This window comes from Oryx dammah, unplaced genomic scaffold, assembly GCF_014754425.2.
Source record: "Oryx dammah isolate SB20612 unplaced genomic scaffold, SCBI_Odam_1.1 HiC_scaffold_25, whole genome shotgun sequence".
Taxonomy (NCBI): domain Eukaryota; kingdom Metazoa; phylum Chordata; class Mammalia; order Artiodactyla; family Bovidae; genus Oryx; species Oryx dammah.
Genome location: NW_024070209.1, coordinates 89,315,469 through 89,330,251, shown reverse-complemented (window position 1 = coordinate 89,330,251; position 14,783 = coordinate 89,315,469).

Sequence of the window (14,783 nt, the reverse complement as noted above, 5' to 3'; positions counted from 1 at the left end):
CAAAGTTCTCATGAATCTAAGAAGCCTTAACATTTACATTCTTCCAAAAAGCATGTACTGAGTACTTATCAGAGACCAGAAGCTGAGCAAGACAAAGAAGACACAGGACAGAATGAGGTAATGCCCATCTTCAAGGAGCCCATGATGTAGTAAAGTCAGCAAGAGAGACAGGTGGATTATTTTAAAGGTGGTAGTTGCCTCTAATACAGAGCTGCATGAGGTGTGGTGGGAGAGCCAAGAGGGACACCTACCCAGCCTGTAAATTTAGAAAAATCTCGGAAGAGAAACCAGAGCTGAAAATGAGAAACATGTATATTACCATATGTGAAATAGTTTGCCAGTCCAGGTTCAATGCATGAGATAGGGGACTCAGAGCTGGTGCACTGGGATGACCCTGAGGGATGGGATGGGGAGGGAGGTGGGAGAGGGGGTTCAGGATGCGGAACACGTGTACACCCATGGCTGATTCATGTCAATGTAAGGCAAAAACCACTACAATATGGTAAAGTAATTAGCCTCCATTTAAAATTGATTAATTAATTTAATTTTTGAAAAGACCCCAAAAAATGAAAGGACAAGACAGAATTAACAAGTGAGAGTAAGAACTGACAAATAATAAAGAGGGTTGAGGTCAGTAAGACTGGAAGTATGATTTTCCTCATTTTACAGAGAAGGAAATGAGTCAGGATAACTGAGCTATATGTCCAAACGTATGAAGAACTGATGCCGAGGATCAGACCCGGGCTACTGTAACTTCAGCATCATGCAGAGCTCAGACAGGATGCTCACCTCCAGGTGCAGGACAACACAGAGAGGAAACCAACAGCCATCCTCCAGCAAGACAGTCTAAAATAGAGCCTCCAATAGATGGTGCAGAAATATCACAGAATTATAAGAAGAAAAGCTTAAAGGCCTTAGCTTTAGAAGATTTCCGAAAGACAAAATGTTCTTGTCAAGTCACTGCTGGCTCATCTAAAGAGACTAGCTTTGGTGCTCCTAACGGGACACAACAATGGCATTTGAAGACACAGTTACAGAAGAAACACTTCCTCTGGCTTCTCAGCCACAGACCCTGGGCAGATGACTTCCAGAAGAACTGCTCTCAGGAGAAACTGGCAAGGCAGAGGAGGAAGCAAGATGAGAGAGAAGGAGCCACATGAAGGTAGAACCTCGGGGCAGAGTGTGATCCTGCAGGGGCATCTCCTCCAGAGAGTTCGAGCAGGTCCCTGCATCTGCCAGTCTCTGTCTAAGGGCATCCTAAAGGCCTGAACTCCCGGGTCCTCTGGTTCTCTGGGCAGGCAGAGTGGGGTGGGAGCCTCAACAAGAGTTGCAGCTCAGGGCAATTAGAACAAACACACAATATATGGGGCAGGGCAGCCCAGAATTGTGGGAAAGAGGTGATCCAGGGGATTCATACTGAGAAACAGCAGCTCCACTGCAAGAAGAGCCCCCAGATAAAGGGCTGCTTAGGAGACCACCATGCTCCTCATCACAGAATGGGACCCCCCCACCTCCACAGAGAAGCTACTATCCATGTCCCCCATTCACACAGGGAGAAGCTGAAAACAGAGCCTGGGTGACTTACCCAGGAACACACAGCTACTTAAGCCAGAGCAGGGATGCAGGCAGACAGCATGACTCCGGGGCTTAGGCCCTTAACCATTGAGCTACCTGCCTGGAGAAATCATACAGATTAAACAAAATAAGGAATGTGAAGGATCTAGCCCAGTACCTAGCATATTTATTTTCATTAAAAAAAAAAAAAAAAGCTGCTATGGGTTTCAAACAGGCAAGATTCTAGACATTTAAGAAGAAAACTCGGAGTTTCCCTGGTGGTCCAGTGGTTAAGAATCCATCTCACAATGAAAGGGACACTGGTTCAATCCCTAGTCCAGGAAGATCCCACTTGCTACAGGGCAACTGAGCCCATGCACCACTCTGGAGGCTTCGAGCCACAACTACTGAAGCTCGCATGCCCCAGAGCCCATGAAGTGAAGTGAAAGTCACTCCGTCGTGTCCGACTCTTTGTGACCCCACAGACTATACAGTCCATAGAATTCTCCAGGCCAGAATACTGGAGTGGGTAGACGTTCCCTCTTCCAGGGGACTTTCCCAACCCAGGGATCAAACCCAGGTCTCCTGCATTGCAGGCAGACTCTTTACCTGGTGGCAGGGCCACCAGGCAAGCCCTTATTCTTGCTCCTAGGGCCCATGCTCCAAAACAAAAGATGCCCTCACAATGAGAAGCCCTCACACCAAAACCAGAGAGTGGCCCCGTGTGCTGCAACTAGGGAAAACCCACACTCAGCAAGAAGACCCAGCACAGCTAAAAAATAATTATAAAAAAGAAGAAAACTCAGCATATAAAGAGTATTTAATTCATTCATTATCCAGGCACTGGGCACTATCATCATTCAAGGCCCTGCAGGTGGTAGTGTGTAAAGCCAGATTTATTACTATCCTCATGAAGCAGATATGATTTTTTAAAATTTATTTAATTGGAGGATAATTGCTTTACAATATTTTGTTGGTTTCTTCCATATATAGACATGAATCAACCATAGGTCCCCTCCCTCGTGAGCCTCCCTCCCACCCTCTACCCCAGCCCAGCCCTCTAGGTTGACAGAGCACAGATTTGAGCTCCCTGCATCATATAGCAAATCCCCACTGGCTATCTGTCTTACGGTAAAGTACACGTTTCAATGCTACTGTCCCAATCTGTCCCACCCTTTCCTTCCCCCATTCCACCCTCAAGTCTGTTTTCTATGTCTGCATCTCCATTGCTGCCCTGAAAATAGGCTTATCAGTACCATTTTTCTAGATTCCACATATAAAGAATATATGATTTTTAAAAAGATCTTATCTCATTCAAATTCTGACAGAAATACTGAAAAAGTTTTAAGAAAGCTTAAGTCAATGAGCATTAGGGATTCCAGTTGATTTACAAGGGTTGGAGAAGCCTGGAAGCCTAATAATTAAATGGGGAAGGACCAGTAGTAGACCCTGGGATTCAATTTATGAATTTCTGTATCAAAGGTAAATATTAACTATGAAAATGATGGCTTTAATCCAGTTTTCTTAACTATATAATCCACACTCTTTCCATTGTAGCAGGCTGACTGAGAAAAGATTAAGGCAAAACAGCATCAAAAGTATTGTCATGTCCTGTGGAAGTCTGGGTACTTGTTTGATGTTATATCAAGAGAGGTTAAAAAAAAGGGGGGTAATTTTAAAGCTAAAGATGTTAACAACAAAATGCACAGCCTTGGGATGCTTTGTACTTGACAAATAGTAAAAGCATTAGGTTGGATTGGATTCAGGCAAAGACAAAAATGACTTTGTTAATAATGTGTTGGTTCGGTTATTTGACTGAAAGACTCTCAAAGTAACTTTAAATACTAAAATTCTCTGTATATTTTAAGTCTTTAAGAACAGTGTCTCTTTCTTCAAACCTTCCCTGGTACCTACACTACATGTGGCATTTTCAGATTTTATAAAGGAGGGCCTCAGAGGGGACGATGAGGAGGCCCAAGGATGATCTTGACCCAGATCTCTTGTTTGTCTGGAAGCCATATGACTCAGTCACTCTGGCCTCAGGTCATCCCCCGGAGAGGATGTGTTTTTATTGATGCTGGTAAGTAAGTAACAAGCTGCTGGTCTTGAAGACCCTCCATGGTATTTCCTCTGCCGGAGTGATAAATGTTTGTAAACCTTGTAGCTTGCCATCTTCCAGAGCTGAATCTCCATCCATCGTAACTTATTTCTCCAAAACCTGTGAGTGCCTGTTCTATTCTCTCTGCTTATGGAGCTCTCTGGACCTGTATGGAGCTCTCTGATGGACCCTTCTCTTGCTTTACTCTCTGTTGTTGAGTCTCTCAGTCGTGTCCAATCCTTTGCGACCCCATGGACCAGAGCCTGGCAGCTTCCCTGTCCTCCACTACTTTTCTTCAAAACTCAAGTATGGGATTGCTCCCCAGGCATGGCTCCCTTGACGACAGGACTCTCCCAGCACCTGGACCACTGTCTTCAAAGCAGTGATCACGCTGACTTACGTTCACTGTCTGTCTACCCCAGCAGACTGCAGTATGTCCTGTGACCTCAGGGACTCCGGCCTCTGCCTCATAGCAGCATGGACACAGGCGAGTCAACACAGTGAATATGGACTGCTTCCCTCCCTGTCCAAGCCCTGACATCAGCTCACAGCCTGGGAGCCCTCAGGGGTGTGGGGTCAGTAGGTGCCTCCCAGGAATTACCTGTTGCAGTGGCCAGGGGACAAGATCTCAAGGCAAGGGAATGTTTCCATGGGTGGCTCAGAGAACCCACAGGAAATAAACAGTTCTTTGAAGGTGGGGGCATGTTCTAAAGGCTGCAGAGCCAATTGGAAAGCTTTGATTCCATCCATGGAACTGCTTCGTCTTATGAGAAGCCGCATCGGTGATTCTATTTAGAATTTGCTGAGCACCTGGTACACCTCAAGGATTGCCCTGAAATCTGGTCCCAGGGATGTTTTCACCTGGATGAGGCAGCACCTCTGGTCTACACATCCCACCCTGGACAGCACTGTCTCCTGGAGCTGGCAAATGTAGCCGTCACAGGCTCAGTGCCTGTTTCTAGGCGACGCCAGAGCACGGTGACATCCTACTGAATTGTGTAACTTGAACAATTTCAGAAAATAATCTTAATGGAGCATTGAGGCCCTTTCATTGTCTTGGTTCACTCGTTATAAGTGGATTTCAATATGCAGTTAATCAAAATACCCAGCTGCATTCGTTTAAAAATGCAACCCACAAATAGCATCTAAGTGGGCCTTTTACCTCCCTGCTAAGAAAATGCAGGAGAGATTTCACTAGAATTTAATTTTACAGAAAACTAAAAGCCCCTGGAGTCAGCCGTTTGTGATGCAAATGTTAACTCTCTCTTTATTGCAACAGAGGCAGCTAATAAACAAGTAGTATATCTACACAGATGAAAGATGAGGCTGAAGGAAGAAGGGCAAGTGGCAGGTCACCAGGACTTGGCCTCCTCAAAATCTACATTCACCCCAAATTCTCCAGGCTGACTCAGAAAATCAACATGGTGAGGTACAGTTGCTCTCTCTTCAGAAATAACAAGACTTATGACGAGGGCTTAGGCTTTAAGGTCAGATTTACAAGCTAGATGACCTTGGAAAATTATTACTCTTTTCAAGGTTTCATCATCTTCATCTTTAAATTATACATGCCAAAATCTGTTGCATAGGATCTCTTATGGGTTGAATTTTGTCCCCTAAACCTTCACTGGGGCTTCCCAGGTGGCTTAGTGGGTAAAGATTCCAACAGGAAATGCTGATTCGATCCCTGGGTCAGGAAGATCCCCTGGTGGAGGGCATAACCCACTCCAGGATTCTTGCTTGGAGAATCTCATGGACAGAGGAGCCTGGTGGGCTACAGTCCATGGGGTTGCAAAGAGTCAGACACGACTGAACCAACTGAGCAGGCATGCATGCAAGCGTTCATAGGCTGAAACACTATTCATGTGTTGAAGTTCTCTGATGACTCAGAATGTGATCTTATTTGGAAACAGACTCTTATAGGTATAACTGGTTTGATGAAGTCATACTGGAGTAGGGTGGGCCCTAACCCAATGTGACTGGGGTCTTTATGAAAGTAGAAATTTGGACACACACACACATTAAGGAGACTTCTGGGTAATGGGTCTACAAACCATGGACACGAGGACCACCAGAGACCACCAGTAAAGCACCAGAAGCCAGGAGAGGGGCCTGGAAGCGATTCTTCCTCACAGCCCCCAAAGGAACCAACCCTGCCGACACCTGGCCTCCAACTCTGACCTCCAGAACTATGAGGAAGCACATTCATGCTGGTGTAAGTCCCCAGTCTGTGAGATTTTGCCACTGCAGCCCTAGTGAACTCATAGAAAGTGAAAGTGAAGTCGTTCAGTCATGTCCGACTCTTTATGACCCCATGGACACCAGGCTTCTCCGTCCATGGGATTTTCTAGGCAAGAGGACTGGAGTGGGTTGCCATTTCCTTCTCCAGGGAACTTCCCGACCCAGGGATTAAACCCAGGTCTCTCACATTGTAGACAGACGCTTTACTGTCTGAGCCACCAGGGAAGTCGAACTCATAGAGGGTAGCTCTAAAGACTGTGGAGGACCTCCATGGTGGTCCAATGGTTAAGCTTGTACTTCCACGGCAAGGGGCTAAAGTTTGATCCCTCTTCCCTGGTGGTTCAGACAGTACCAAAAAAAATCTGCTTGCAAAACAGGAGACTCAGTTTCATTTCCTGGGTCAGGAAAATACCCTGGAGAAGGGAATGGCAACCCACTCCAGTACTCTTGCCTGGAGAATTCCATGGACAGTGGAGTCTGGTGGGCTATAGTCCATGGTGCCCCCAAAGAGTCAGACACAACTAAGCAACAAACACTTTAACTTTCAGGGAACTAAGACCCCATATGCCATTCAGCATGGCCCCAAAATAATAATAGTAATAAAAAAGACTCTGTGGAAGAAAAGCCAATTATGTTAATAAAGTCAGATGATAGGATTTGAATTATTTTGATCTTGATAATCATTCTACAACATATATCAAATTGTTATGCCATATACAAGCAATTTTATTTGTCCTTTAGTCCTCAAGAAAGTAAGTCAATAGAGAAGGTGTGTGCATGGTGTCTGCAGAGGCACGTGAGCTTCACGGTGTTTACAGAAGTCATGTCCTTCTCTGTTCAGGCCAAGGCCTGGCTCAAGTGAGAGAGACAGAGAAGCTGAAACCATAGTACTTCCCTCTCTCAAATTTAGTTTTTTCATTGCTAAGATATACCTAGCTCCTACTTCACAGCCTTGTTGTGAAAACGAAATGAGAAACAATACAGGTATCCCACATTTCATATAATACTGAGTACAGAGTAATCAATATAGCTACTTTAATTATCACCAGTTCTTGCAACACTCTTACAAGATATCATTAAGTTCATTTTATGATTAGAAAACAATTTCAGGAGGTTAGGCATTTTTCCAGGGCAGCCCAGATGGTCGATAGAGTGTGGGATTCAGGTCTAGTTCCTCCAGGGGCCCAGGCTCCTGTTCTTTCTAGCCCAGAGGCTCTCTGACTTTAGTGAGTCAGATTTAGGAGGCAGATTCTGACTCTGTAGGACTGGAAGGGGAGCCTGAGGTTCCATATTTCTAATAAGCAACTGAGGGATGTCAATGTCTGTGCAGTACACTTTGAGCAGTGATGATCTGGAACATTCTGCTGTCTTAACAAGCATTCTGTCTTACAGGGCAGAGGGCCAGAGCAAAACTGAGAGAGAGAGGGATAAACATTGACATTGATTTAAAAGAAGATGAAAAACAATGAAAATGAGGGGAAAGAGAAGAAGAAACAGTCGTGTCTGAAAAAAATCAGGTGCAAGAAGAGAAGAAGAGGCCCACATGTCACGCCTGCAGGTCCAGGACCACACATGTTCATCTAGCAGCTTACATGCATTTGGTGTTTCACATGCGTGTCAGAGGACTATACAGAAACACAAAGTTCTGCCTTAGTTTTGATGAAAGAAATTTTCACGTACTGAAGGATGGAGAAGTCATTCCGGCTTATACATGATTTAACGTGAACTTTATGCTAACCAGAACAGCCTGTCTTAGGGCTCGTCAAACATGCATTGTACATCTGCTTTAATCATTAAAGAAAAGAAAACATTTAAAAATCAAAATGGAGTCACTGTGGTTCAAGCATCCATACTGGAGCTGGGTGGCCATGGTGGATGTGGTTTCAGATGCATTCCTGCATCCCTGAGAACCCCGAGATCTTTTCTGAACAGTGTCAGGCTCAAGGACACCCCCAGCCATTCTCTGAACAAGGTCTGCTGGCAGCTGCAACCTGAGGGTCTCAGGGTCTCCCCTGGTAATTGTACAACTGTGTCAAACCCAGTCCTTGCTTAGCAAGCACCCCTTCTTCTTGCAGCTCCAATTATAATTATTGCCAAACAACTTGTGCAATTTTGTAGGTTTTGCCTTGATATCTGTGTGTGTGTGTATGCTCAGTCATGTCGGACTCTGTGCACTCGATGGGCTGTAGTCTGCCAGATCCTCTGTCCATGGGGTTCTCCAGGCAAGAATACTGGAGTGGGTTGCCATGCCCTCCTCCAAGGAATCTTCCTGACCCAGGAATCGAACCCATGTCTCCTGCATTGGCAGGCAGGTTCTCTACTACTGTGCCACCTGAGAAGCCTTGATCAGTCTCCTGCATTTGTAGTCCAGTGGAACACAATTCAAGTGCTTCTTGAATCTGTGTCTCCCAGGTTATAGTTCTCAGTTTGGCTCAGATATAAGTCTTTTATATTTCCATTGGAGATTGCTTATTGATTATTTCTGTCAACAGTCTCTGTGTTGTAAAAGATTGAAAAAGAAGTTTTCTCCTTTGTCCCCATGTCTCCAACACTCTGGTTTCCAGAAGAACAGCCAAATTTCTGGATTATAGCATCACTGGTCCAGAGCATGATGACAAGACAGCAGTTTAAAAACTAAACTATATTCTCCAAGCCCTGATCACAGGTGTAGACTTTGCCAACAGATAAATGAGTGTTCTCATTGAGACTCTGCTAGCACTCAGATTCCTCCATTCTGAAAGAGAAATCTTTTTATTCATCAAATTTGCTGAAAATCAAAATGAGTTGTTGCTCAGTCACTCAGTTGTGTCTGAATCTTTATGACCCTATGGACTGCCAGGCTTCCCTGTCTTTCACCATCTCCTGGGGTTTGCTCAAACTCATGTCCATTGAGTCAGCAATGTTATCTAACCATCTCCTTCTCTGTCATCCTCTTCTGCTTCTGCCTTCAATCTTTCACAACATCAAAGTCTTTGTTAATGAGTCAGCTCTTCTAATCAGGTGGCTAAAGTATTGGAGCTTAAGCTTCAGCATCAGTCCTTCCAATGAATATTCAGGACTGATTTCCTTTAGGATAGACTGGTTTGATCTCCTTGTAGTCCAAGGGTCTTTCAGGAGTTTTCTCCAACACCACAGTTCAAAAGCATCAATTCTTGGGTGCTCAGGCTTCTTTATGGTCCAGCTCTTACATCTGTACATGACTACTGGAAAAGCCATAGCTTTGGCTATATGGATCTTTGTCAGCAAAGTGATCACTCTGCTTTTTAATACGCTGTCTAGGTTGGTCATAGCTTTCCTTCTCAGGAGTACATGAGTTACTACGTGTAAAGGGTGTGGAGTACATCCTGGCATGAAATAACCTCTCAGTGCCTGTGCGTCTCATGTTGACATTCATGTTCAGGAAACAGTGGTCTGCCCTGCCCTTGGTAATGGACACGACTCCTCACCTTTTTTAAGGGCTTATGATGGTCCACGAGCTGGGCCAGATGCTTCATGTTTATCCCCCTCAGTCTTGAGATGGGCTCCATCATTCTCTCACTGATGCTACTTTACCAATGAAGAAACTGAGGCACAGAGGGTTTATTCATTTGCTCAAGTCACAAGGCTAGAAGGTGGGGTAACTGGTGCTTGAACAAGTGACCTGACTTCAGAACCCAGCTCTTGTCCTCTCCTCTCCACTGCGCTGTTTGGAGGCAGTTCCTGCCATTGTTATGAATTAGAGGAAGTTCCCTAGGCTAGTGGGTTTCCCAAGTAGTGCTAGTGGTAAAGAATACACTTACCAATGCAGGAGACATAAAAGACACAGGTTCAATCCCTGGGTCAGGAATATCCCCTGGAGGAGGCCACGGCAACCCACTCCAGGATTCTTGCCTGGAGAATCCCATGGACAGAGGAGCCTGAAGGGCTACAGTCCATAGGGGTCACAAAGAGTCAGACACGACTAAAGCGACTTAGCATGCACTTGTGCCCTGGGCTGGTATAGTCTCCAAAAGCATATTATTTTCAACTTGCATTAGAGGTGATCAGAGCAGTTCATAAAGAGGTGACATTTATCAATCCCGTCACTCTTAGAGCACACAGAGGGACACATCGGTGCCCTGAGACCAGCCCGCTAATGACGCTCCTTTGTGCAGCATGCTGAATCTCAGCCCCGGCCCGGCTGCTGTCAAAACTGATTAAGCCAAACATGTGTTCAGCAGTGCCTTTCAAAGAGTCCTGTAATTGACTGTATGATGAGAGTTATACATAAGCAACTGGATTAACAACTCTCCCCACCCCTCCCAACAATGAGCCTCAGAAGAAAATGAGCTGATTATGCATATGCTGTCCAGACCAGAAACGGGGTGCGAACCCAGACATCTCTTCATTACAAGGAGAAGTGGCACCTCCCCGGGAGGTCACAGAACCGAGAAAGGCGCAGGGATCAGAGGGATCCTCCAGGCAACCCCGTCTGTTCTCAGCCACCAAAGTGAGGGGATGAACACCCTTCTTTCCAGAAAAATAAATAACACTTCCGTCTCACTGCAGCCTCTGAAAGAAGCATGGTCATGAGCACTTGAAATGTGGTCACCAAATGTAATGAACAGGTGAACATGGAGATGACAGCTGTTGTTTAAGGAGCAGCAGTTATGTGCCCATGGTAGGTTGGGTTCTTTACCATTGTTTCTTATTTTTAAATCTCAGAGATATCCTGTGAGATTATTGCTCAGTGTATCAGAAGGCAATCAAGGCTCAGAGCATTGACTAAATGGGCCAAGAAGACAAACTAATGAGGGTCAAAGTGCACCTGGGGCTAAGGTCACAGTATTCTTCTGCTCTGCTGCTTTCCCTCTGGTCCTCAACCTCAGGACATCACCTGCTGCCCTGGGTGGTGGGACTCCAACATGAACGAACCCCCAGCATCAGGGCTGGGACAAGGCAACTAGATACATGACCATAAGGAGGAGAGAAAATATAGGTGCAGGAAAATGTCATTCCTTCTAAGTATGTGTGTTTCAAATCTATTCAAGCCAAACAAGTCCAATCTGGATCCTTACAGATCCGACTTGAGAGCCCAAGAGACCCAAAATGATTGCACCCCACCAACTCCCCACAATGATACATTCATATATTGTATCTGAAAAAGGGGGCTTGAAACCCTTCCATCCACTGGTTTGATTTTCTCTAGTTGTTCTCCACAACATTTCAAAGGTTTACTAGAGACAAAAATGACTTATGTTTCACTTACAAATTGGGAGAAGCTGTGATTCTCTGCTTCCTACGCTTCCTAATTCCTTTACCAAGTCCCTAGAGACCAGCCTCTAAGCTAAAGAACAAAGCTTTCCACTTTCTGTCTTACAGACTGATCTGTCCTCAACAGTCTTCAAAAGGTTAATCACATAGAAATGATTATGCTACTATGTTTCAGCCCACCAACGAAACATCCTATCTTGGACAGAGCAGAGGACAACCGATGTACATTACCTGAGCATCTGTGTGTTGAAAAGATAATCAAATTAGTCAGCAACTGAATAAAGCTGTTACACAGAATTAAAACTGGATCCTAGAATTTTGGAGAGGCAAAGGTCTTAGAAGCCATCTAGTCTAACTATCATAAATTTTCAAGCAAAGGAAATTGAGACTTTAAGTCAGATCAGTTCATAGATCTCTGGTCTACTATATTCCTGTGTGACTTTGGGCAAAATCAGTTCAGTTCACTTCAGTTCAGTCGCTCAGTCATGTCTGACTCTTTGTGACCCCGTGAATCGCAGCACACCAGGCCTCCCTGCCCATCACCAACTCCTGAAGTTTACCCAAACCCACATCCATCGAGTCGGTGATGCCATCCAGCCATCTCATCCTCTGTCATCCCCTTCTCCTTCTGCCCCAATCCCTCCCAGCATCAGGGTCTTTTCCAATGAATCAACCCTTCACGTGAGGTGGTCAAAGTATTGGAGTTTCAGCTTCAGCATCAGTCCTTCCAATGAACACCCAGGACTGATCTCCTTTAGGATGGACTGGTTAGATCTCCTTGCAGTCCAAGGGACTCTCAAGAGTCTTCTCCAACACCACAGTTCAAAAGCATCAATTTTTTGGCGCTCAGCTTTCTTCACAGTCCAACTCTCACATCCATACGTGACCAATGGAAAAACCATTGGGCAAAATAGTTACCCTGTTTATATACCAGTTCCCACAACTGGCTGATGGAGGTAAATACCACCAACCCAGGGAACTGAGTGAGCACTAAGGGTCCCATTTCTTTCTCTCCTTTGATAGTTTTATTTTGTTTGTTTCTTTTTGGCTATGCTGGGTCTTCATTGCTGCACAGGCCTTTCTGTAGTTGTGGAGAGCGAGGGTTACTCTCTAATTGTGGTGCAGAGGCTTTCCATTGCGGTGGCTTCTCTTGTTGCACAGCACTGGCTCCAGGGCGGCCAGCCTTCAGTAGCTGTAGCACATGTGGTCAGTAGTTGTGGTTCCCAGGCTCTAGAGCACAGGTTCACTAGTTGTGGTGCATGGGCTTAGTTGCCCCGAGGCATGTGGGATCTTCCCAGACCAGGAATTGTGTGTCTCCAGGAGGATTCTTTACCACTGAGTCACCAGGGAAGCCCCATCCCCTTTTTGAGGTGCTGACATCTGCATACCCTACACCCAGCTCAGCACCTGGTACATGGTAGCGATTAAGACACACATGTGGGTGCAGGGTGGGTGTGAAAGCCTGGCTGACACCTAGGACATGCTGGGACGTAAATGGTTCTCCAAGGTTGTTGAATGAGTCATTGACTTGAGATCAGAAGCTGAAGCTGATTCCCACCCCAGGGCTCCCTGCCTGGTGAATTAGGAGTGGAGGGAAGGGCCGAGGGAGAGGTCAGGGCTCCCTGTCTGGAGGAGGTGAGGCTTTCCATGGCCTGGGGTAACCTTGGAGGATGGCTTTCTGTTATCCTGAAATGAAGAAACATTCAACCACAGCTCCGTCCATCCCGGGGCAGGGGTGGGGGGGATGGGGTCCGGGGATGGGGTCGAGGGAGTGCTACTGGCTAATTCAGCCAACTGCCACCCACAGGAGTCCGGGGCTACCTGTTCATAATGGAAGCCCAACCTGTAAGCAGCCACTAAGACCTCCCTAGTGGCTCAGATGGTAAAGTGTCTGCCTACAATGCAGGAGACCTGGGCTGTATACCTGGGTGGGGAAGATCCCCTGGAGAAGGAAATGGCAACCCACTCCAGTACTCTTGTTTGGAAAATCCCATGGATGGAGGAGCCTGGTGGACTATAGTCCATGGGATCGCAAAGAGTTGGACACGACTGAGCCACTTCACTTCACTTCACTTCAACCTATAAGTGAGCATGAGCTCCTCAATGGTAAACAAGGAGACGACACTGAGAAGTCTAAGAGGACATGTCTATCCTTTTCTCATCGCGTTCCAATCTTCTGGTGACAAACAACGCTGTCAGTACATCCCAGTGCCTGAAGAGCCCCAGTACTGGCTTCACTCCCAAGGCCCTGCCCACTCCTAGCTCTGGCTCTTGGTGGCCACTCCAAACCATCTTCTGCATCCTCCCCACTCCCAGGAGGCTGCCTGTCTCGAGAACTGTGAGCTGTCAGCCCTCGGATTCCTCCAGGGGCCCCTCCCTCTGTGCTCCCACAGGCTGGGCTTTCTCCTGGACCCCTCGTGGATTCCCTCTGTGTTCAGTTAGAATTCTCCACGTGTGCATTAAAGCCCCCCACCCTCTCCCCCAATCATGGTCATATGTAAGGTCTGTGGTCTTCACAGTGCCCTGATCAAGGGTGGAGCTATGCAAAGGTTTATGCCAGATACACGCTTCTCCCCACAATCCCTCAGCATGTTTTTGTTTTGTCTTTGTTTTGTTTTGTTTTAAAAAATCACAAACCCTAGTTCAACCATCACATATGTGCTCAATCACTTCAATCATGTTTGACTCTCTGTGATCCCGTGGACTGTAGCCCTTCAGGCTCCTCTGTCTGTGGGGTTTTCCAGGCAAGAATACTAAAGTGGGTTGCCATTTCCTTCTCTGAAGGATCTTTCCAACTCAGGGATCAACCCCACGTCTCATGTCTCCTGAATTGGCAGGCACGTTCTTTACCACTAGCGCCACCTGGGAAGTTCAACCGTATAGAGATCTATCTATGGACACCTTTTTTTACATTTTCTCCTTCATTCCCACTTCACCTAATTAATTTGTCTTCAGGAGGAACCATGGAAACAAGATGGGGATAGAGGTCCCCCCTAAACCCACCACACACACACACACACACACACACACACAGTAACCCCGGGTATGTCCTGAAGTCGCAGTCTTCCTAGTTAGCTGCGCTGAAGTTTGTGTGGAAACCACAATACTCAATAGTCTGTGGTTGAATCCAAACTTAGCCCTTCTGGATGGATCAGACAAATAATAGGTACTTCACCAAAACAGAGGCATTTTTTGTGAGTGAAAGGGGCTCTAGAATATTAATCAGACAATAGGCATAAACTGTTACCTTTCTAGAAAAGGAGAATGCAGAGTAACATGAATCAGTCCAGTATAAGGAGTCTGAGGTGAGTTTTCCAGAAAGTTATAAGCAAAAACTGTTGAGGAAAATGGTGGGAAAGAAAACCTCGAAGTAACTCTTCACAATACAGTAATATTTTACAAAGGAAAAAAATAAGAGCTTTGTTGTGGGAAACCTGGCCAACACCTCCTCAACCAAGTGTCAAAGTGAATATCATCAAGATGAGGACGGTACACACTCTGTGCTCCGAACTGACTGACATGTCGGTGTGGACTTGCAGATTCTCGCTTGATCCAATGGACTGACTGACGTGCCGGTATGCAGATTCTTGCTTGATCCAGTGGTGATATAAGCTGTACTGTCATGATCTGCCGGGGTTTTGATGCTCAGAAGGTCTCCAAT